The following is a 24,895-nucleotide window of genomic DNA, read 5'->3' as shown; positions in this document are numbered from 1 at the left end:
ATGTAAAAACCTAACATTGCTAGAAAAACTATGTGATGCAGCCATATTGTGGTAGATGCATTACCTTTCTCATATATAAACCACATTTCTCTTCTCCTCACCTCATTAAAGCCGAACTTCCAAGACCAAGGATTTTTTTCCAGGTATCAGTGTTATCTTTGACTCAAAAAAGCATTGCTCCTTTGAATACCCTGAGGTCTGCTGGGTTAAAGATCTGTTGTGAAGACATTGCCCTCTCCAAGTCTGCTCTAGGGCTTGTCCTCCTGTAATTCTCGGCCATTAATAGGACTTTTACAGCCTCCTCCTGACCGGCCCCCTGACTGAAGGGGACCGTCTGGCTCCAGACTCCGTGACATTTAGGACACCCATCTGTGTTTGCAGTTGGGTCTTGGCTTGTAACTCAGCTCTGATACTTTACTACGTGGCATATTGCAGATTAACAATTTTTAAAAATCCAAATATTAGGAGCTGGTTTTTGTTACTGTTTTGCAGAATGTCTTTTAAATGGTGAAATACTACAGTTTTGGTTGTAGTACTGTGACTATCCCAGCTGTCATTTATGGAAATCTGTATTTTTAAGGAAAAATTTAGATTTGATTTTGAAAAGCAAAAACATGGTTTCCTTTCAATATAGTTATGTCATTTTAGGGAAACAAAATTCTTTTAACTTTTGCATCAAAATGACACTGAAGCTTAAAAGTAAGTACATTTTTATAAACATACCAGTAGAACAAGAAAGACATAGTGCGATTTATTGTGAACAGCAAGAAGAATGAAACAGACAGTTTCTACTTACCTTTTAAGTTACTTGAGCCTTATTTTGAAAAACATTGTGCCTCAAAGGATAACTTCAAAATTGCAGTGAATTTATTAAAGTCGTGCCTTGTAGGTTGTTCAGGAAAAAAACAATATATTTCCAGATATGGCTGCGGATCTGTGTTATATGGAATATTGAAATTTAAGTCCTATAAACTAAGACATAGTTCTCTGTAGAAGTTTTAAATGGTGAAATAAGTGGGTTTGCTTTTCTCCTGCTGATTTGGTTTAGTTGAGTGTTTTCTGCAGAGGTTGCCAAATTGTGTTGTATGTTAAGCAAGGACTCTGGTCATCTGCAGTCAAGGTAGTATTTTAATAATTCAGTAACTGATAATTATAGTGGAATAAATCGGGGAAAATGTTATTCTTGGTTTGATGTCAACCTATGGATTTTATTCTGGGCATAGATACGCTGCTAAAACAATATTAAAGTTTGCCACTTGCCTAAAAGAGTTTTGGGTTGAGGTTGCTGTTTGCAGCATTTATTTATTTTTCCTATCTTTCTAGACCATTAAAATTTGGTATATCTAAACCAGTACTTTCAGAAGATGTTACATTTTTAGACACATCATGTCTCCAGAATCAAAAGCAATAAATCATGGGCTGTGATGTACAATTAGTGTCTTTCATCCCTCCTGTAATTTCCTGTTTCATTCAGAAAGAGTGGAAGTCTTTGAGCAATTTGTAAATTTGTTAAGAGTATTTAACTTCCAGGATGTTATTAATTTTCTATTCTGCCTTTGTAAAATGTATTATATGTTCTGAATCGTTTGTCAGTTACTGAAAGCACTGAGCGCACTGTGGTCTTACGAATGTGTGGAAGGGACTAAATGCCACCTTTGCAGTTTGTTTGCCCTCTGTAAACTTCTAGATTACTATTGTTTATAGTTTGGAGCAGAAGCAAAAAACTGTGTTGTGTTCTTTGCTTTTGGAAATTGAGACCACAAATAAAGGATTAGGTAAGAGATACCGATTACACTAAAAAGAGAAATAACATTTGTCAATGGTATACTTCAAGTTGGTATAGAATAAGTGTGTGTAAATACCAACAACAACAAAAAAGAGATGGGGTATGAGGTATAGCTGTTTGAGAGGACCATACTGTTGAATGTCTTTTTTTTTTTTTTGGGGGGGGGGGGGGGGGGGTAGGAAAACATTGGTGAGGCCTGGACTGAAGCTGCTTTGCAGAGTTCAGTCACTAAAGCCCAGAGATAAGGAACTACCAGCAGACAAATTTGAAAGCTTAGAGAAACACGTTTAGGGCTAAGTAGAGTAAATCTGGCTTGCAGAGCTACATTTAGCTTTAACAAAAATATATTATTTTGATTTCAGGGCTACTGATTTGTCTCAAAAAAATAGAAAACAATACATGACAATGTTAGCAATGCACTGTATATTTTCCTTCTGGCATGGAATTTTTTTCTAGATGATGGATAGGGAACCAGTAGTATCTGCTTAAGAAACAGAAGGACAGTGGTATAACAAATCTACCTGTAGGTAAACATCAGGTATTATAGCTTATATATCCTGTATATATAGCAAGTATCCTTTTGTAGAGAGTACCTGCACCTCCTTTGTAACTACTTCCTATGTATTGGAAGACTTTCACTAAATCTCCTCTGAGCTCTCGGTTCTCTTGGCTGAACAAACCCCATTCTTTCAGTCTTTCTTCTCATGTCAAGTTCTCATGCTTTATAATACTTTTGGTAGCCCTGTGCTGGACTCTCTCCAATTTTTCAGCATCTTCGAGTGACTCTGGCTGGCATCCCATAGCATTTTGGAAGTTAATCATACCTTCAGTCTATCAGTAGAGAAAAATCGAAGTTCGGAAGCGTTTGCTTATTTTGAGATGTGGCAGAGCCTATCTTACTGGTTTTGTCATTCCTTTTGTTGTCCTCTGTAAAGTTTTACATCCAAAATTGGCTTCAGTTAAGCTGAAAGGCTTACCATGCTCTTGATTATCCAGTGCTGGTTGTAGTCAGAGATACTGAGATAAACCCGCCTGCTAAGATAAAGAATCCTTCAACGTACTTCTCTGCTGGTTAGATAAACTAGTTTCTCTTTGACCTATGCATGTCTTTCGCGGGGAGGGAATCCACCTTGGTTTAAAAATTAACAATGATGGAGATGATCTTCCACAAGCCTTCATATTTTTTCCATGGTTGTTGACCATCAGTGTTAACATTTTGTTCCTCTTTCCTAGTAGGAATTTGTCTAGCCTTGTCATCCAGCTTCTAGATCTTGTTGCGGCTGGTAGACCCAATACTATCCAATTTCTGTTTCTCCCATGAGAGTACTTCTATACTATCATGAATTTGCCTCATACGTTTTTGTCAGTAAAATACGTGAGTTGCCTGCTTTTGCACTAGCTAAACCTTTCATCACTTTCACAGTTCTTCTTTGGGTCAGTCCTTGTGCTTCGTCAACATCTTGCGACGTGGATGTTGGCCTTAGAGGAATACGCCAGGAGCAGCTGCAGCAGTGCCAAATGCTAATAGGAGGCTAGGTCTACAAAGGGGTTAGTGTGCTCCAGGGCTCAGCATGGATACACAGCCTCTACAGTGAAATACCCAGTTAGTCTCTCCTTGCAGTTCTGTGGGGAGTTTAATGCACGGCTATGGGATCTGTGACAGGGAAGAGGAAAAAGAGTCCTGTGTTCCAGCCTCAGTTTGTGGAAAAGTAACTGTATGTATGTTTGGGTTTTTTTTCCCTGTTGAAAATTTTAATCCTAACCCATACAAGGCACAGAGTCTGGAATTTGGGACTCTGCCCCCTCTTTCCAGGTGAGCGTCCTACTGCCAAGCAGAGGATGTTGTTCTGTTTGCTCTTGGGAGCCTGGTGGTTAGGACTGCTGCAAGAGAACATGGCTCTAATTATGGCATTAAGGCATTTGGCTCAGAAGACTTCGACGACTTAACACCCCTTTCAGTTATTGCTGGAATGTAAAGTATTTCCCTGCCGTCCCTTGCTATAAACACATAACCTGTTTCTCCCCAAACCAGAACAGATTCTAATCAAATACTTGTGTTTTTCCTGTTCTATTATCAACTGCTCAACCATTTTGATCTCATAATGAGCTGATACTATTGTTAGAGGTAATTTTGTCCTTAATTTGTTAAAAAAAAGAGCTAACCAAAAGCATTAAGCATCCTATAAGCTTCCATTTTTCTTTTCCCTGTGTTACACATGAGGAGTGAGGGGTTTTTATTTTAGTACTTTTAAAAAGTGGTGTTGTTTTACTCTTTCAGCAAGCAATTTTTTTGCTCTTTTAATCTTTTTTATTAGCTGTGGCTAAATCCAAACCTTGGCTAAATCACTACAAACTGTCATTCGTGGTTTTTTTTTTTCTTTAAACTAGTGTTCCTTACCTTCTGGGATTTTTTTGGCAGCTCCTTGCAGCACTGTAAAAGGGGTCCCTTTTAGAGGCACAAAATTATAACTGGGAGCATGCATGTGTACATATTTTTGGTTTTGTTTTGGACTCTGTTCAAGAATGCATATAGCAAAAAGAAATAATTTGTAACAACTTCTAGGTAAGTGTTTGGTCTTTACTTGTGTGGTCAAGTTCCTTTCCGGTAGCCTGGTATAAATCGCTAGATAATGTTCTGTCCTTGTGGACAAAAACAAATGCTAAATTAAAATTTTGTTATTTTCAAGAATGTTTGAATTGGGAAATTCCAAGGCTACAACCACAAGATCTTGTGCATTTACCATTAGCTAGGCTGAGGTCTCCTATTTCAATACAAATTTTATCATATGTGCTATGGACAGCTAAAGATGAAGCCGCTACCTCATTCTTATGTGATCTGCTGGTGTATATGCACTCATTAGTGCCAGTGTACATCCAGGTTATGGTTTCTGCTTGACTTCTGATTCATGAGCTTTTGGTATAATTTGTTGCAAGTTCTGTAGTGGCTAAGAAATTGGTTTGGGGTTTTGTTTTTTGTGTGTGGTGTGGTGTTTTTTTTGTTGTTTGTTTGTGGGTTTTTTTTGGTTTTTTTTTTTGGTTTTTTTTGTTTTTTTTTTGTAAATAAAGCCACCTTCCCTTTTTCAGCCCACTGTTGGTTGGTTCTTTTGTTTTTTTCCTGAACAGGTCATAGCAGTCAGGCAAATCTTCCTACCCATTTGAATCTCTAACTTCCTGCTACTAGTTTGAATCTCTAACCTTCTTGCTACTAGAAGAAGGTTAGAGTTGCTACTCTTTCTTCCTGCAGAGAGGGGTCAGTGGCCCAGATGCCTCCTTTTGGGGCCTCATTCTGCCCGCTGCAATGGGACCCCACCTATTTGAAAATGTTGATAGATTTAATTTTACAGACACTTTTCAAAGGTAGATAATTTTGGTAGCACGTGGCAGGCCTTCCTCTTTTTGGCTATTCGCAAGCCTGCTGTTGGGGATCCTAGAGGTTGGATCATTAAGTGTTTCAACCCTCAGAGCACTTTTGGCAGGTAACCCCCGCTGAACAAACCAACAAACCAGCCAAACCTTTGGTATGGCTGCCGTTGCTGTACTGATTCCTTGAGACTGTCCCAGACCCCCACCAGCAACGCAAGCCTTCTGGCTTGTGTTGTGTATCTTCTTCCACAGATGGCGGTTATAGTCTTCCCTATCTTTTCTAGAGTAACCAGCGGTTTTCTGCTGTGTGGGTTTTGTTATGAAGTTTAAAATCTAAGATCTGCTCTGTGTGTGTTTTCTGTCTGGAAAATTAATGTGTTTTGTCAAGGGAGACTGGTTAATCTGATATGATCTCTATTTGGCAAAAGTATGCTGCGTATATGCGTATACATACAGCTGGCCACACAGAGCGCTCACACAGACACAAACAGAACCAGCGGCCTCATCCTGCTCCCCTCTCTGGCTGGCCTGGATGAAGGTCTGTCAGTGGATATGGTACACTGCATGTATCAAAGCACATGTACCATGTGGATCCCTTCAGCAGCTGGGCTCAGGCACCCAGTCTACCCCTGGAGCCCAGTCTCCCCAGTTGCTGGCACCTGCATGTGTGAGCCCCACCCCAGCTGCTGGTACAGCCGCCCTCGCTCACAGCCATGCACACACACAGAGACATCTTTCCGGCAGTCTCCTAGGTCATGTCACCTACCCACCGGCTGGTCCACCTTGATTGTTGCTAGTGCTCACACACTTGCACACCCGCGCTTGCTCCAGTTGCTGACACAGGTGCCCCTGTGGACCATGGCTGTACCCCAGTTGCTGCACAGAGACCCCGTACACACAAGTTTTGCACAGAGTCCCTCACCAAGAAGAAGAGTTAAAAATAGAGTTTAATGAGAAGACAGGACAGACTGCAGTGGTCAAGCACAGGGCATGGCCAGGCCAGTGTACCAACACGTAACCTGTTTACATGCAACTGACTCCTTTTATCCCCATATCCCTTAATTTCCCTCTGTTTTGTTTTCCCTCCCCAAACCACCACAATCTCTTCCTTTCCCTACCTTTGGTTCCTGCCCTAAACATCCCATAATAAGTCTGGCATTGCCCTGCATCCGAGGTGTGTCCCATGGCCCTGGGCAGTGGCCTCCCATAGTCAGAGAGGTGGTCTGGGAGCTGTTTGTGATGACCCATGGGGATGGGTGTCACACTGGACTCTGGGGCTGAGGCTCTTGGGACAGCCCCAAGAGGGGCCTGGACAGGGTGTCCCTTCCTCTGGGTCCTTAATTTGGGTTCCTGCCTGCCTTTGTGCCTCTCTGGGCTTGTGCAGGTGGGCTGATGGCTCCTGTGATGGGCTTGGGAGTAGCCAGGTGTTATTCAGGCTTCCCCCTGCCAATGTCAGTCTGTGCTCCTCTGTGTGTGTAAGTGTGTGTGCGCGTGTGCAGCTTTTGATCACTTAACCTAACAATAATTATGTGATTATTTCTATCAAGATTCATGAGATGTTGCTTAACATGTGTTTTGCAACTCATACTTAAGGGAAATCTCTAAAAGAACATACCATATGTAAATTACAAATATTTCCATATATCTAGTTAGCTTTTTCAGAGTTAATAGTGCTTCTTCAAAGATGGGCAAATTTGATAATGGCATCTATAATACACATTTAGATGCTCTAATCAACATGAAGCATATAAGCATATAACTTTTGCTTAGACCACTGATTTAAACTCATCTGTTAACTGAACATCTTTAATAGGTGAAGAGATCTATTAAAATATTTTATGTGATAGAGTGGCATAACAGCAAGATAAAACTAAAAAGCATCAGCATTCACCAGCTACAGAGGAAAATGTACAGCTCTAGGGCGCAGAAATAGGATACAAGTTGGTTTATGCTGTTATTGTGCAGTACAAGAAAAAAATCATGTTTATTAAAAAAGGCTGGGAAAAAAGACCATGTCTTTAAGTACATTCATTATTGTATAAACCCTGAGGCTGTATAGCTATGCAGTGAAAGCTTAAATCATGTAGGAATTTTAGTAGTCTGAATGGCTAAAAGCTGTTGCTGTGGGTTGAATTTATCCTTCTTCCTTGAATACCTTTTTTTGAAGGAGATGGGGAATGGTTATTCATTAAGGCAATGCAGCTTAAAAAACTTGTGCTTTTTCCTGCAGAGTTACATGAAATGAGTTGCTGTTATCCCTGCTGAAGGAGTGGAGGGCAGCGACTGCTCTTGAAGGAGGGAGACTGTTATTTCTTGTAGCAGCGGCTATTGCTGTCCCATCCCTCTCCCCTTTTTCCCCTTGCTCTCCCGACCCTCACAGCAGTCTGCCTCACCACGTTGTGCAGCAGCTGCAAACCAGTTTGAGAGAGGAATGCTACATCCTGCATAGCATAATACAGTAGGCATATTTTTCTATTATTGCACGTGTTTCTTTATGCTTGGTTTTATGCTTAAATCTAGGCAGACATTGAAATGCCATCTGCTATGTTTTTTTAACTAATTTTTACAATCTGCAGGTATACTTTGGGTTTTGCTCATTCTTTACGACAACCTGCACAGTTTCGATATACTTATGAAGAGCCCACTTGCCAACAAGAGTATAGTTACATAGGAGAATGCATAATTGCCTTTCTTAGTATTCAGGCATTAACATGGAGAACGTGAACATCTTCCAGAAGGTCCCTAAGGCTGTAAAGAGAAGACCCGCAATACTTAATACGATGGAAAATTCAGCAAAGGCTGAGAATTGCAATGCCATGGTAAAATGAAATCATGTGTGCAGGCGGCCATGTGGGTTTTCAAAAGCAGCATCTACCTGCAGCCCAAAATCAGCATCTAAGAAATGCACAGAAAATAGTTCTAGTGAGATGTGTAGGAAATCAGCAAAGCACAGAAGATAAGTAATAAATGCCTCCTTTTTTAAAAAACCATGGAACTATCTCCAGTTAGCATTGATTCTTAAGGTTTACTGAAAGGGTCAGATTGCCTTTTGTATCCACCCCATTTAAGTTAATATTTTTAACAGCAACAAATTTCACCCATATATTTATTTATCACTCTTATGCTACTTTAGCTTACATTTCTTATCCTAAAAATGGCAGGTTTTTGGCAGTTTTAATCTTCCACAGTATAAATTTATTTGGTGAACAAGCCCACTGTCCTGTAGTATATTAATTAAATTATAAAATATCTGTGTTAGCAGCTTTAGGAGTGAGCATTCTATACCTCCAAAAACTTAAAACAGTTAAACAGGTGATTGGAAAATCCAGTACTTCTAAACTGGGGCAGAAAGCAGCGTGCTGTCCCAGCTGTACCTTCCTCTCTCACGTAACATTGCTGGAGCAGGAACTAAACTCTCACCATACGGAATATCTTTTGCAAGGGACTTGTATTCCGTATCCTTATAAGGATGACATTAACATAAATAACTTATCAGTGAAAGCCTAAATCTACACATGCAGAGTTTAATAATACTGCCCTTCCAGGTGATTTTTCTAGAGTAAAGAATCTTTAACTCCTTCAGTTGAGTTAGTTCTGCTGTTTTCTTTCCATTTTCACAGACATTGCCTAGCCTTTTCAGTTACATAGTACCTTTACAGCTTGGTATTATTTGTCAAATTTGTTGTGAATTACTTCTCTTCTTATTGCAGCTGAAGCATAAAATTCTGGGCAAGATACTCTAGACACAATGCTTTGTCATTTTATATACTCGTAGACTTATCCTCTTTCCCTACACATTATTTTCAAGAATTCAGTAGAAGAAAAATGCCTTTCACTATCAAGATATGGGTACATTTCCCCATCCTGTCAACCACTTTAAGTGCAGTATAAAATAAGAGGGATCAGGAGCACAAACACCTTTTGTTGGGTAGAGAAGCCTTTGGTGAGTCAGAATTCAGCTGAGATAGCACCCTCCCCAAATTACAGACTTCCCAAAGTTGCAGTGGTTCAAGCCCCCAGCTGTTCGGAGACACCTGCAATAGGATGTGATCTTTTTATTTGTCCTCTGAGCCCCTGCCATCCCCTGATGCTAAGCTGCTGATCAGGCAGGAGAAGTCATTCCTCTTCCGGTCACCTTCCGAAATTTGCACTCCTGTGCATTCCTGCCAGTGCTTGCTCACGTGAGTCCTTGGAATAGCCCTTGTTTCCCTCCGCCCAATTCTACCATATATTGGTCCTCAGCAGGTTTCAGTAAAGCACTGGCTTTTAATTATTAACTACAGCCTCCAAGTGCCAATGTTGCAGGTGCTGTGGAAGCGTGTGATGGAATTGGTTAATACCCCCAAATAAGCAAGCAGAAGCTAGAAGCAAACAAGGTAACACAAACTTCTGCCACATTTTTTTTTTTATTTAACGGCTACAGCTACACTGCTCATAGGAGGGGAGAAATTCTCTGGCCCCAGAGCTGGTTGGCACAGCACAGCTCATGTTTACCTGCCTAAATTCACACCTGTTCTTCTCTCCCCAAATAAAGGTGGTCAGTAATTGAGGCCTCAGCAGGGCAAGAAAAAAACACCTGAGCAAAATCACCCTAAGTGATCCCAGCAGATGTTTGTTCTCAATGCTGAAGAAGGAAGCAGGTGCCCTCCACATCCCTATCAATCTGAACCAGAGGAAATTTTCTCGAGTCCCAAGCAAGAATAATTGGCTCCACTGATCCTCTAAGTAGGAATATTTCCATGCATGCAAAAGAGGAGCTATTCAAGATGCCACTGCCTGTCCTTCCTACAGTTGTTGCCAGTATCTGCTACTTCATAATAGGGTGGAAAGAAGAATTTAAAAGTTCATGTGACCAGTTTTAAATGGGGAAATTATTTCAACCAGTTCGCATGCAAACAAATAGCTCAAGCTCTGAAGCACGAGATTTCAGTTCTTCAACACAGACACACTCTTGTCTTTTAGAAGCCAAAACTGAGTTTTGCTCTGAAGAGATAACATTGCTCTGTTTGTTTAAAAGACTTCTAATGGCCACCTTTGAATGATCTTCTTTGCCTTGAATAACATCTCACTCTGCATGGTCTTAGCTCAGCAACGACTGTCACAGCAGCATTTGTTCAGGCTAACCACAGCAGGATTTGGCTGTCCTGTTTACTAGCGTTATTTGCTGTGCTTTGTCCCAAGATTCACAGAGAAGAGATCTTGCCCGAATTTTCTGCAGACAGGAGGAGACTGTGTCCTTATGAGCATTAACTCAGATCCTCACTTCTAGTGAAACTGTTTGGATTATTCAAGGTTTGCAGCAGCTTGCGTGAGAGAGCTTCACACTTTGCATGCAAATATGAGGTGTGCAATAATCCTCTTCCCTCTAGTATGTTGGTGGTGAGATGGAGTTTCAGCTTCTGCTGGCGGTCTGTTGGGGTTTTGCTGTCTCTGAATGCTGACTGTTGCTGACCTTTGCATACAGACACACATGCGCTCTCCAGGAGAGATGTTTTGGATGCTTACACACTGCTTGGTCTGTGGAAAAAGTCATTAAAATTTGGTCTGTGGAAAGAACAGCCCATAGTGACAACGATAAATGCTCCCAGGCTGTTTGCTCCGGCCAGCTCACACAGGCAGGAATGGAGAGAGGAGATGGTGTGTTCCTCGTGTGACACCCAGGGAGGCTGTTGCTGTAGTGATGGCGTCCTCTGGGCCTAACTGGGCAGTGAAGTGGTGGCATTTCAATTCTGGTTCTTGTGCTCAAACATACTATTTAGGTCCACTCATTTATCACGTTTAATTAATTTTGTAATGTCAAATCTGCTTAGGTTGGTTAAGACCCTTAGGGCTTGTCTTGGATTCCCCGCGCCACCCCGCTTCTTGTCAGTAAAATAAGCATAGGATAACACTTTGAAAGTCTTAAAAGAGCAGAAATGGTCACAATGTAGAAAAAGAACATGCTGCAGAAAGGACAAGGGGAGCAAGAAGAAACAGATGGAAATTATCTGTGCAAAAATGGTGACAAAAGCATAAATGCTGTTAAGTAAGAGAAGTGGAATGCTGAAAAATTAAAAGGTGGATAATAAGGCACCTTTGATAATGCTTTGCATTATTTGCTCTAAGATTTTGCTTCATTTGCATTTCAGTCATTAGTGATGACACCTTTTTTTTATTGCCTGCTATCCAGCAGTTCAGACAGTGAATGTTTTCCTTGGGTTTTTGGCTAACTTTCTCATCTCAGCTCAGTTTATTGATGCTGCACTGATGACCTCTGAATGCAGAGATGATTCCCTTTCTCCTCTTATTGGTATTGACCATGTCACTTCAGAGTCTCTTCTACACGCTACACACGTAGTCCCCTATCTAGTTATTTTCTCTCTGCTATGTTATTTCAGCTTCCATTGAAGCTGAATGGTCTTGAATGAAGCTTGAATGGTCTTCATATTGGCTATAAACTAGCATAAGTCGGGTCTACCGTTTTGTTTTAGCCTTCTGAATTTGATGTTTTCCTTGTAAATGGCTGAAAATTGTCTCCCACTATTTATTTCTTCCTTCTACTTCCTTCACGCCTTGGTTTGTAAACCATTTCTGCTTATTTCTTATAATTTCCTGCTTCTTATTTCTTTTTCTGATCTGGCAGGACCTTTTTAAAAATTTTTATTTAGGGATTATTTTTTTTTTAAAATCCTTCAGTGTACTGCATCTTGTTTAACAGCATCTTCTGACGAGGAGTTCAGCAGCTTAACTGCATTGTAAGAAGAACCATCTTTTGCTTGGTTCAAACCTGTCATCTGTTTGTTTCATCTGAGTTCCCCAAATTCTTACAATGGAACAGGCTGAACAGCTGATCTCAGTTCACCCCCTCCAGGGCATTTATGATGTTATAAACCTCTGTCACACATCCCCTTTCACCTCTTTCCCAGGCTGAAGGATTGGAAATTATTTATCTTTCCCTATTTAGAAGCTATTCTGTACCTTTGATCTTCCTTGTTGGCTTTGTCTGATCTGAAAGTTCTCCGTTACGCAATATGAAAGCACAGTCTGTAAGACAGAAAATCCATTAAAACCTCATAGCATGCTTGTTTAGTAAGGAAGTAGGTCATTGTAAATTCTGATGACCCTGAATAAATAGAAAAAAATTATGAGCCTGATCCTCAAGGCAAGAGCAAATTAGTCGAAACATTACTAGTGAAGGAAATGAAAAATTTGTGACCTGACCCATGCAATTTTGAGGTGAAGACTCGGAATATTTTGCTTAACAAAACGCACGTGCTTCTGTATTTTGTGAAGGAGGCTTAAAAGAATTGTTATGCATTTATTAGAGTGAAGTAAGAGAAACAAATTCATTCACTTTTCATGTCAGAAGGTAAAATGTTAAGGTCTGTTTTTACTAAAGGCAATTCTAAAGGAGAGAAGAGTGACTATGATTATACTGCATTATGCTGAAACCTGAGCAGTTAGGATTGTTTCCACAGGGCTGTTGCTTATTGGTTAATTATTATTATTATTTATATTATTATTTACTATTATTGTTATTATTATGGAATTATTATTTAAACAATGCCCATTTAAGGATTGGGAAGCTGAAGCTTTAAAAAAAATTATGCTTCTATATCCATATTACTTGGGATGCCAGAAATGAAAATCCATACTTTGGAGCAGGCAAAGAATCCTTCCTAGACTAGGAGGAACAATTTGATATGTCTGATTTTTCTAAGATAATTATATTCCTCTTTTAAAAAGATATATAAATGGGCATGAATTTAAAAAAAGAAAAAAATTGCAGCGTATCTGAATGATAATGCAATTACTGGTTCATTAACTGGATGCCAAAAGAAGGCAATGATAATTCTGTAGCTGCTCATGAGAAAATTTTCAGAATGCATTATGGATGTTGCACCTCATCCTGACAAATTCAGTTCACAGAAGACTGAACAATAAGCAGTGTTTCAAAGGGGTGTTACATTTCAGATATTACAGTCTTCGCTTAACAAGCATCCAAGACATGGGTCAAAGTAGACACGCAGCATGTATGGCTTGAACTTCATACGTATTTCCTTGAACTCAGGCTTGCAGATCTGTTGATATTGTGGATACCAGATAGTTCACAGTAATCTTCAGGTAAAATTCATTATATATTCTGAGGAATTTAGCATTTTAGCAGTGAGGAAATGTTTCCTGTTATATGAGGTCTTGACAGTATTAGTGTATATGTGTGTGTGTATATACAATATGAAAAATTATTTGTATAAAAATATATATAGTACATGTAAATATAAGTATTTGTGCCCTCTTCCTACACATGTAACTTCAGTAGCAAATGAAAGGCTCTAGACTGTATTTTGAGAATAATACTTCCATGCTATGCTGTTGTGTTTCAGCTGTGGCTAGCAAGGTTTTTTGGTTAGGTTTTTGTGTATGTACTTCCATCTTACTTCAGCGAGTCCAGCTGGGATTAAGCACATCTGAATCTCATAGGACTGAACCCAAGTATAGAAGTCTTTCCTCGTTTGTTCATCAACTTCATGCTCTTCGCCATAAGGTGAGCAACAGACTCTCAGATTTGATTACTCATAGCTTAAAACAGACCACAGGGTGAATGCAGTGTTGCCTCTGAGAGTCAGACTACTGGAGGGGCAGGATAGGCTTCGATGAACAAGAAGCTTATATACCTCCTACACAGACTGTGAGTGTTGATGTTCAGTTTTCTTGCACTGCCATTTACAGCATTTGGAGGGCGGGGGCAGATAGCAGAGGTAAGGGACAGCGCTAAACCCTAGTGTACGTGGGAAAACAATTATTTCTTTTTAAAAACCCTAAATATTTTTAATACTTGGTAAATCTCCTGCACTCTTACATTTACATAAGTAAGCTTTTGGAAAGAGAACAGCAAATACGATTAATACTTTACTGTGGCAGCCAGCTTTGCCTGTTCTTTGTTTGGATGGGCATTTTTCCCCCTTTCCTTATAGAGTTGCAGAGAATCAAATTAAAAGACATTCAATAGAAGTTAATTCTCTTCAACTTTTTAGAAGTTTGTTGAGCTGGTTAAAAAAAATAGAATCCAAAGCTGTATTCAGTTACATAACTATTTTAAACATCTGTGTTTTCTAAAGATAGAGCAGTGGTAACATTTCATCGGTGCCAAAGTGCCACAGTACATTGCTCTGGGATTCAGAAGAGCTGACCTGTATCTCTGGCTTTGTCTCCTGAAGTCCTGTTGATTTATTTGAACTCCTTCGAAATACCTTCTTTCTGCTATCTGCCTCCATTTCTTCCATCTCCTTATTGGCTAAATGCTAATTTAGTATTTACCTTCATACAATTTGACCTCAAACATGCTATATAATGTTTGTAACATGCTGTAATATTTTATTTTGAGGAAGATGATTGCAAAGGAGAAGCTCAGATCTGGAAGTTGAAAAGAGCACCTTGTATTTAGTCGTGTTCTTGTCTATTCTCAACAGATCTGATGAATATCATCACTGTGTTTTGGTTTACGAGCTTTCATATGGTACATAAAAAATCATCCTGCTTTCTTAAAGTTTTCTAAAAATCAATATAACTTAATGGGTTTCCTTCCTGTGATTTTGTTTGTCTCCTTCTGCGCTGCGGGGAATGTACTTTTCACCTGGAACAGGAGGTGCATTGTATCATCAGTATGAGCCTGGAAATTATTATAACCCTTACTTGTTCAGGGCCAGAAAGTGCCTTAGGGTCTTAAGTGTGCTGATCAAGCAGAAATAAAGGCTAATGTATAGATTACAAAGCCAGAAGGAGCTGCAAGGATCATCTGGTGCTGTAGGTTAAAGTCTTGTGTAGCTTAACTGAATCGGTTTTCATTTACACTCTAGCAGTGGCTCCTCTACTCTGAATTTTGGTCTACTGTGGGCCCACAATAGTTCCTGTGGACCACCATCCATCTTTGTTAATGAACTTCTAGTTTAAAATACCATAAAATCTGGTTGCACAGACTAGCTCTGACCATCTTACTGTAACTTTACAAGACTGTCATATCAAATAACCCTCTTGCTGCAGCTGTGAAGACAAGCAGCTCCCACACAAAACACCCTAGGAAGTCTGTCCTGCTATCTGCTGGTGACACAAACTGACTTGTAGTCACTGAGCCAGGGCTGGTTTGATAAGCAGACCAACCAGTGGTGGGTCTTAAAAAAACTGTGAGAGGCTGGCGCTTTTCTGCCATGTGAGCTGCATCTCAGTGGCCTTAATTTTGAGAGGAGTTGCTTTACTGACTTACTCAAAGGCAAGGTGTGGGCTCCAGACGGTTGAGACTGCTTCACGAGATACATACAGACTCATGGAGCGGGAAGTGACTGGCAGAAGGCAACAGGTTGAGAGGAGTCGGAATAAAACAGTCTCCTGAGTTGCTCGCTGCCAGACATGACTGCAGTGCAAATAGGCTATTTCAATGTAAATGAACTGTGACCAAATTTTCAGAGATATTTGTGTGTCTAAAAGCCACTTATGAATATTTTATAAAGTACTTTGATTTCCATGTGAGTTACGTACCTAGACATTTTTAAAAAATATTCCCCCTTGCCTTGCCATGAACTGTGAGGTTTTCGGAGCTAGTATGTCTGCAGTGGGGCACACGACCAGCAGGTACTGATGCTGAGTGGGCCTTTCGGTCTGAAGACTGACACAAGAGGAGGCTATTGGGGTTCTGAATAAAGGCTTACATTGAAATGATTGATAACCAGGGGAAAAAAGAGTAAGAAATAATCTTAGGCATAAGCCTGCAGGTGTTGCTCAGATCAATATTATGTTCCTTACCTGACGATTCTCACAAAGGTTTCTGGCTCCCCCACCCCATGCAGTAAGTGTTGATGGTGATTGCCTTTGACAACCTTTGAAGCAGCACAAAAAGAAAAAAAAGTCAAATCTGTTTCTGCTTCTCTGTCATGGGGCTTCTAAAGAGCCTTTCTGTATCCACTTTGACACTGCTATCCCTGTGCTTTAAAATCCAGATTGATTTGCTTCTCTTACATAGAGGAAACTTGATTCTGTCTTGTGAATGGTTTTTCCTGTCAGAATTAAGGCTTGGAGAAGTTTGCTATGATGTAGGTCATGCTGACCTTAATTAAAGACCAAATCGCCATGTGTCAGGTAACGTCACACACTATTTTGATAGTCTCCTGCTGCAGTAGTTCCTCAAAAAAATAGCAGCTGAGCACAGCATAGGCAAGCTAAAAGACAGGCAATTAATTTGTTTCCAAAACATCTTTATTCAAATGTGATTTAAATTTCCTCAGTTATGGCAACATTTCCCATGATATGATTGAAGTTCCTGTAACGACCATAAACACTCTAGATGGGAGACAAATCTGGAGTATTTAATTTGTTTGTTTGTTTTTTTAACAGCAATAACATGCATGTTTCGTCTAAAGTGCAGCACATGAAGCTTAGTCATTTGCCACCTACTCTCTCTTTTGTGTTTTTTTTTTCCCTGCAGTTCCTGTGCATGCTGTTTTGTGCTGCCTGTAATTTCTTCCTTGCCTGGGGACCCCCCTGGCAGGGGATCTGGGCAGACTGCCTGGGGATCATGGGAGGAGAGAGGGCAAGTCGCTGTGCTGCTAGTGCAGAGGAAAGGGCACTGGCCTTGTCAGGCACTTTCTCCAGCTACCTTACCCTGCGAGGCAGGAGGCACTGCTGTGCTCTGCCACATGATTGCAGAGCAAGGTGGTTGACAGCTCTGTAGTTTGCTAATTTTATTCTACTTTTCCTGTCGTGGATGTAAGGTCATTAGTTTTCAGGTCATTACATAAGGACCTGTGGAGAAAAGAGGTTGTTTGATTGGGAGCGGGATATAATATTTTTGATACTTTGAATATCAAGCTGTTAAACAAACTGACAATGTCAAATGTGGAGAGCATAAAAACAATTTATGTGAAACAAAGTATTACTTTTGGGAGACGTTTAGAATCCAGGGTTTATCTCACAGCCATGTCTGTAACTTCAAGGCATTTTCTTAAACATGTCCGTGACAGTCGTGGTGTTTTTATAACCACCTTGGTCAGGATCATGTTTCAATCTGAGGACTGTCTTTAAAGCAATATTTCTCCCAATGTGAGTAATATAGAAGCCTATATGATGAATTAAGTAATTTCTGTATCTTAAAATTTCATACATTTTCTTCTACTGTGAGAAAATTTCTCAATAATTTTAATAATTTTTTCACTATGTTCTGTATATTTAGTTGCACTGATCATTGTATTCCCTTTGTACTTCAGTTCTTAACTACCTATCTGATACTAGTCTGTAGTTGTGGTAGGAGGCTAAGTTTTTCTTTCATCCATAATAGAAATTTTCAATTGACTTCCAGCTACTCTGCTATAGTTTGTTTATTTTTAGATGTGTTTTTAACCATACAAAATGATAATGCGTTGGGTTGTGAGGTGGATTTTTTTTAAATTTTATTTTTGTTTTAATTGGCTACTGGTAGTTGTTTGGATTTATCCATTGAGCATTTTCAAACTGACTATAAGCATGTTGCTTGTGATGAGCTGTGTATTGAATATGAAATTAATGTCAAAAGACTGGTAGAGGATCATTTAAAAATGAGATTAATATTGCCTACAATACAAAATAACAGACAAGCATGCAAAGAACTTATGAAAGAATAGACTGCTGAATAAAAGTTCATTAAACCCAGCTAGATCTTTTTTGAGACGCTTTTAGAATAAATTTTAATTTGCTTTTAATGCATAGTTATTAGATATATTAATGAACTGTTCTAATATTGTTTTTATTTCTTACTAGTTTAATTCCTACGAAGCTTTGTTTGATTCTTCTTTGATTATTGTGGCATTTGTTTTAAAAAAACCAACCATGTTATTTTAAGCTCCATTCATTTAATCATTTATTGAACACATATAGCAATAGTTCACTAGCAAGAAATGTTGAAAAACTATATTGTGCTTATGTATGCTGAAGCTAATATTTATGCTTATATGTTAGTACAGTTAAATAATTTATTGTACAAGTTGATGCACAGGTATAACTTGTTATTCATTGAAACATATATGAAAGCAATGATTGAAGCTCACGTTTGTAGACATTGGAGAATTCTAGAAATGATGATATAGAGGGAACTCTTAAGCATCAATCCATATTAAATGCTTTTGGTGTATAGCTACAGTAACTGGAAATTACATTTTTAAAAACTGTTAATGGATCAATGAACTTCTATTCAGTAAATAAAAGATACTTGCATGGAATATAGATGAAACCTGGTGTGTTAATTGGCCAGAATGTTCCTGCTGATGTATCTACACTATAGAAAGTGAATAGATACTGTTCATATTATGTCCTGTTCCTGACTTAGTATGCTATTTTCATGTGTAGCAAACAGAAATATATCTCACAAATTCACTCTTCTCTGTCATTGTTTGTTTATGAAGCACTGATTATGTTTTCAATACTGAATCCAATGAAATTGCTTGAAAATCTTGAAGGCAGTGAACTGAAATTCTCAGATGAATCATATTCTTTTAATTAAAATGGAGTGAATTGAATTGTATTTCTTTTCAGAGTACTGCCCCCTCCATATGAAGTGGTTGTACTGGCAGCTCAACGCTGTGTCATAGTATAAAATGGTACAAGAAGAAGTTGCAACTCTCTGAAAATTATAATTCAAAGACCATTGAGTTTATTTCTCATGGATGGTCAAAAGCATTTCTCCTTGTCATGCTGATTCACGGCTTGCTTCAGAAGCTCCATGGCACTTGGCTTAGGGCTCAGGAAGGCCTGAGCTCTTTGAAAGGGAGCGAGGCTGCGGCCTCACTGCCCAGATCCCATTCCCACAGCACCTGAGCAAGGCAAGCCCAGAGATCGTAACCAGGTTCAACCAAGACTCAAGATCATAGGGCAAAATCATGGTGAGGAGAAATGTGCAAGGCCAAACCAGAAAGTCAATCCATAAGTCAGGATCACATCCAGCAATTTCTCGGCACATCCACAGTGACAAGGCAGGGCTGAGGTCAAGTCAGTCCACAGGCTGAGGTCCAGATCAAGGGCACCTGTGGTCAGGTGTAGCTTAGGTGGAGACCAGCATTCCTCACAGCTCAGGCAGGAGCTAAAGGCCCTAGGCTATGCTTAAATAGAGCTTTGGCCCTGTGGATGTAGGTGGAAGCTCTGGGTGAGACTGATAAAGGATATTAGGGTTTATGAGTGTGCTCAAGGCCCTGGCACATCCACCACCCTCTCCTTATCCACAAAGCCATTCATTTCATCACATAAGGCTGTCAAGTTGTTCAGACATGATTTCCCTTTCATAACTGCATGCTGGCTAATCCCAGTCACCTTCTTGTCCTTCATTGGGTTGGAAATGGCCTCTAGGAGGATTTGCACTATCACCTTCCTAGGGATCAAGGTCAAGTTATCTTCCCTGAAGTCAGGAGTGACATTTGTTTTCTTTCAGATCTCAAGAACCTCCCCTGATCACCATGAGCTTTAAAGATAATTGAGAGTGACCTTGTAGTGATATCAGCATGCTCTCTTAGCTCTTGTGGTTGCATTCCATGATGTCCTTGAATTGGACCTTCAGCTGGAGCTCTACTGAGGTCTCTAACAACCTAATGAGAAAATAGTATGCTGGATCTTTTGCATCCGAGATCATCTCCAGACATTCTGATTTAGAAAATACAAAGAAAAATTTATTGATCTGGATTGCGTGGTATGCAAATGTGGAGAGAATATAAATCAAAAGACAATTTTTGATGTGGAAATCGCAGGTTGCTTTTGGAAAAAACAGCATTTTGTTAACAAGAGAGAACCACATTCATCCCTGATACAACATTGCTGCTTTTTGTGGTGACGTTGTAGGTAAGACATTGGCTCAGAACGCTCTTCCAGTTTTAGAACTAATGAAATTCCATTTCTGTGGTAAACTTTTGCTAACAAAGAGAGAACTTCGATTTTATTACCTTGTCTCTTTAGGATAAAGTCAGACACTGAAAGACATCTTCATATTATCTGAGAGGCTGTAGCTTCCTAAACCAGAGTAGGATGAAAGAAAGAATGTTGAAATTTTGTTGGAGGGAAAAATACGTTTTCCAGGAAATAATCTCTGGGGCTCTGTAGCAGTGCTTATACAGTTAGCGTGCACTACCTTAGTGTGTTTTCTGCAAACATTTTTTCTGTTTTTTGGCAGACAATATGTATGTTCAGCATAGTGCTAACTATAGAAACAGCTATACATGTTTGTAACTGCAGTGGGGATACATCTGCCCTCAGCTGCACAGGCAATGTTGGCAGCTCCATGAAACACCAAAAAAAAAAGGCATACAACTGTTTTCTTTGTCAGCCTATGAAGTATTTTTGATGAAGATTCTTTCACGGTAGGAACAGAACAAGAGTAAAAAAAATATTTATTTTCTGTCAAGCATAAATTTCTTTTATATTAATTGATAATTTACATTGCATCTGGGTCTGCATTTGCCTTGCTAAAGATGTTTGCCTCATGCACAACTTGCGCCTCTTTAGCACTGATTCAGGATTCCAGGACTGATTTGGCCTCAACCTTTTTTCAGTGCTGCCCAGTGCTGTCTGTAATAGCCATTACTCTTGCTGCTGCTTGCTTTTACTGAAAAGTGACTTGCAAAGGACCACTTTAAAGCACTTCACTGTCCACTTTCGTGTTACCTCTGTGGACACTGTCTGCACTACCTGCACAGTGCAAACTCAGATATCTTTCTTCTACTACAGAAGTGGACAAATGGGGATGGAGGAAGATGAAGAAATCTGCAGGAAGACAAAAGAAAGTCACAATTTTGAATGTATACACAACTGCAAACCAAAGAAACCCTGGAACAACCAACTAAAAAGTCTCAACAAAGTGGCTGAATTAGGAGCACTAACAGAACCGGAAGTCAGAGTTTTTAAGCCTTGAACAGAGGAAGCAAAGTTCCTTACTCATTGCAATCCTCTTCTGGCACTTTAAGCCATTACTGGTTTTGACCCTCTTCTGGCATTTTAAGCAATGAAGTGTTGGGGTGTCTTCTACATGTCCTATTGCATGACGCTTACATGAGGCTCCCCTCATGCTGGCTTGGAGCCAGCATTTAAAGAGCTTACCTGTGAGTTGCTGATCTTATTCTTTCTCATGCCTTTGCTTCAAGAAGTCCTGATGGCAGAGTCCAAACCTGTCTTTGTGCTCTTGCAAAAGCCACAGACCTACTGGTTTTGCCCATCCAACTGGCCACTCAACGATTGGAGTTTAACTCATAAATCCTCCCTGGTCATTCTGAAGTCTTCTGTTACAGTGTCTATAGCTATTTGCCATGAAGCCTGTTGTTTGGAGTCTCAAGGCAGTCTTGGAAAATATTAATCAGGTTTACGTGTAGGAAAAAGGAGAGAAAGCATGTCAGTTTTTGTTAGGATCTGGCAACACATAATGCACTGAATTAGCTGCTGTACTAGCCTCCTATGACACCGGTACCCAAATACTAATTTCTTCAGCTCTGTGCATGGGTATCTAAGCTGCATTTGTTTGCAGACTGTCTCAGAAAGCTGCTTGGAGAGAAGTCCTGTACAGAGTGATAAACTTGTGCTGGACTTAATTTAGGAGAGATGGAAGAGCTTAGGTTAGTCTGTGCTGCTCTTCAGTATCCCACAGCTTGTAGAAATGACTAAGAAGCAATGCAAGTGAGGAAGGAAAGGAGTAATTTTGTGTGCTCTTTTAGAGCCATTGGATAACTGGTGGTTCCTAGCTGCAATTTTGTTGCCTCATCAAAGAGGAGAGTAGATTTAAAATCTTTTTCTGCAGAAGGTGGTGAATAATGAGGTAGCAGAGTTTGCTGATCAGATTGGGATATTCGAAGTATAAATGCCCATTGTAGAGAGCTGAGAAACACGTGAATATGTTTAACTGGTGAGTAAAACAGAGCAGGGACTGTTCTCCAGCCCCAGTGGTGAGCATGGCTAGTGTCCATACACTTAAATTCATCTGAGATGAATGTTAAGTGAGGAAAATTAGGGAAAGAAAAATTAACTTAATATGTATGTGGATTTACAGATTTAGGAAACTGTGTTTAAAAGATTGACTTACGTAACTGAAAAGCAAACTAAACCTGCCATTGTATTTGGTGCTGAGAACTGCTTTCCTGAGATAGCACATTACTTTGCAACATGTGGTTGCTCCAGCACCCTTCTCTGATGGAGAAGGGATGATATGTGAGAGATACTGCTCCACGTCTTTTTTAGTGTACTATTACTTTATATCTTCATGATGTATTGCCAAATCTTTCCAATGGCATTGAAAGGTAGGTCGCAGGGTAAAACTTACTTTGCTGTAAAAGATAACTTGTATTAGCAACTGAAACTGGTGGGTTTTAAGTAGGAATTTTCTTTTTGTACAGGATTATTTTTCTTGTGGAGAATAAAAACTGTAGTCATTCCATATAGCAGGAAACCCCAGAAGCCTAATGCAGTTTCTACATTGTTCATCTGCTAAGGAGCACCTATGATATAATTTTGCTATTAGAACATGCTACGTTCAAAACAGGCATCTTTTATACATACATAAATAAATATAAAGGCAGGAGATAACATTAGAGAAGGGAAATTGTCTAATTTTTGTTGCTACACGTACATCAGATTTTGTAAAAAAAGATTTTATTTTAATGTGACTATTTCTACTTTATCTGTAGCGTTCCAATGCTATTCCAGTCAAATTTGGGAATGCAGTCAGAAATTAATAAACATAATAACAAGATGACTGCAGTCATCTGGAAATTGGAATATTCTTTCCTTCATATTACTGGTAACTTCTCTTTGTATGTAGGAAGGCCTGACAGTTTTTGAAAAGCATCATGATATATTTCAACAATAGACTCACATTTTGTCTTTTCTCAAATACGTAGAAAGATACTACACAAACTGTAAACCAATCTGTAAGAAATGTGTCAAATGCAAAATCTTCTATTAAGGCAGAGCTGTAGGTAATAATAGGCAAGGTTATCATGGAAATGACATTATTGCCTGTTTAGTGGACTTGTATTTGTCTTCATGTTCACAGTATTAAACCCATTTGATTGTTAAAGTACATTATTTGGAAAGGAAGAGTTTGTTGTGTTGCCAGAATTTAATTTTCCCTCCATGCAATCACAACCTAAAACCTGATTTTTGTATGGTGCACAGAATTTGTAGGTTCATCCCTAAACCAAAACCTCTAGAGCATATTTTGAACCCAGGAAAGAGTAAATTAAAATATGAGCAATAAAGGTATTTCAAAATCTGTCAGAAAATGATAATATGGAAATTAAACTTTTTACTTTAAATATTACATATACAGTTTTAAAGTGTAATTCGGTTTAAATAACATTTGCCTTAGATGCACAGTAGTCTAACTATGAAAAAGCCTATGGAGATATCTCAGTTCATCTTGTGACTTGTGCCTGTTGTAGTTGCAATTTTTACTGCTAGAAAAGAGTCATTCTGCTAATTATTGGTGATCTAGCATGCTTTATCAGCAATTTAAAAAACTGTTTGCTCCACTGAAGTTAGTCAGCCAAAGTGAAAACACTTCATCTGTACAAATGTTTTTTAAAGTGTTGCAAAGTGCCTTTGTATGCAGTTACACGATCAGACAGGAGTTTGAAGAGCATATATCTAAAAGTATGTAATTTATATTAGATACCATCTAGAGCCATGGCAGTGAACCAAACCAATCTCCCCTTACTTGCATGCTCAATCCTTCTTGCAGGAATTGAGTAACAGACAGACTTTCAGAGAGTCTGGAAGGCCATTTGACATCAAGGTTATAAAAATATTCAGGGAGAACAAAGCCATTGCAGAGAAAAAGTTTCTGTATCTGTGTTCAGTGAAGAAGAAACTGAAGAAATTCCCACATTAAAATTCTTCTCAGAGGTGTGGGGGAAGGAGGGCATATATAGATTGGTCTGAAATAGACCTTGGTTCCTGAAGACCATAAGGTAGCAAATGTGAAAATAAACTTTTGAAAGAGGTTCTAGAAAGGGTCAGGGAAACTGTAGGTCTGTAAATTCAATGTCTTCACAAAGCAAAAACTGAAGCTGTAAGAATAGAGAATGGGATAAACACGTCCTGTTTTGAAAGAAGTAAAGGGAAGTGTTTCCTTAAAAGTGTCTTGAAGTAGTCTCAAGTCATGAACAAACACGTGGATGAGGCTGCTTTATTGATAGTTCTACTTGGATTTCCAAAAGGCCTTTGAAAAGGGTCCTTTGCCCAAGCCTTTTCAGTGAACTGAGTAGCTGGGTGGGAAGATCCATGCATGGATAAATAATTCTTTAGAAGACAAGGAATAGAAGGTAGGAGTGATATTTGGACTTAAGGAATAGAACAAGTGTGGAAGAGTGGAGAATGTCTCTTCCCTGAACAAGTACCTCCGTTTCTTTAATCATTGCTTTCAGCTAGCTTAAGAGCAATGGCCTATTCCTAATAATGCTGTGTAGTATTTTAGGTGTCTGTAATGTATAGCCACAGGCTGCTATATAGGGGTTGTCACTAATACTGGTATGAATGTGAGGTACTGTGCTGACTTTTGAGGTGTTACATCACCACAAATCATGTGATTTAGAAAACACTCGTTCAGGGTGTCCAACATGCTTCGCAGTAGGGCTTTGGAATAGAAAGCCTGACCTGACTAATGACGTCTTGGCAGCTTTGAGGCATGAACGAGAGAAAATGGCATCTTTTGTGTAAAGATGGAATGAATTGGCAGGAGCAGCATGAAGAAGTTTTAATATTTACTTTATTCCTTCCTGA

At 39.4% G+C, this 24,895-nt stretch overlaps 1 protein-coding gene across 4 annotated transcripts in view; it reads left to right on the top strand.

Annotated features, from left to right (window-relative positions):
* The window catches only part of ADCY2 (adenylate cyclase 2), a 217,751-nt gene that overhangs the window by 65,721 nt on the left and 127,135 nt on the right, over positions 1-24,895 (top strand). The window lies entirely within an intron of this gene.

This window comes from Phalacrocorax aristotelis, chromosome 2, assembly GCF_949628215.1.
Source record: "Phalacrocorax aristotelis chromosome 2, bGulAri2.1, whole genome shotgun sequence".
Lineage (NCBI taxonomy): Eukaryota > Metazoa > Chordata > Aves > Suliformes > Phalacrocoracidae > Phalacrocorax > Phalacrocorax aristotelis.
The sequence above is the reverse complement of the archived record's forward strand: the minus strand, read 5'-3'. Positions and strand labels throughout refer to the sequence as shown.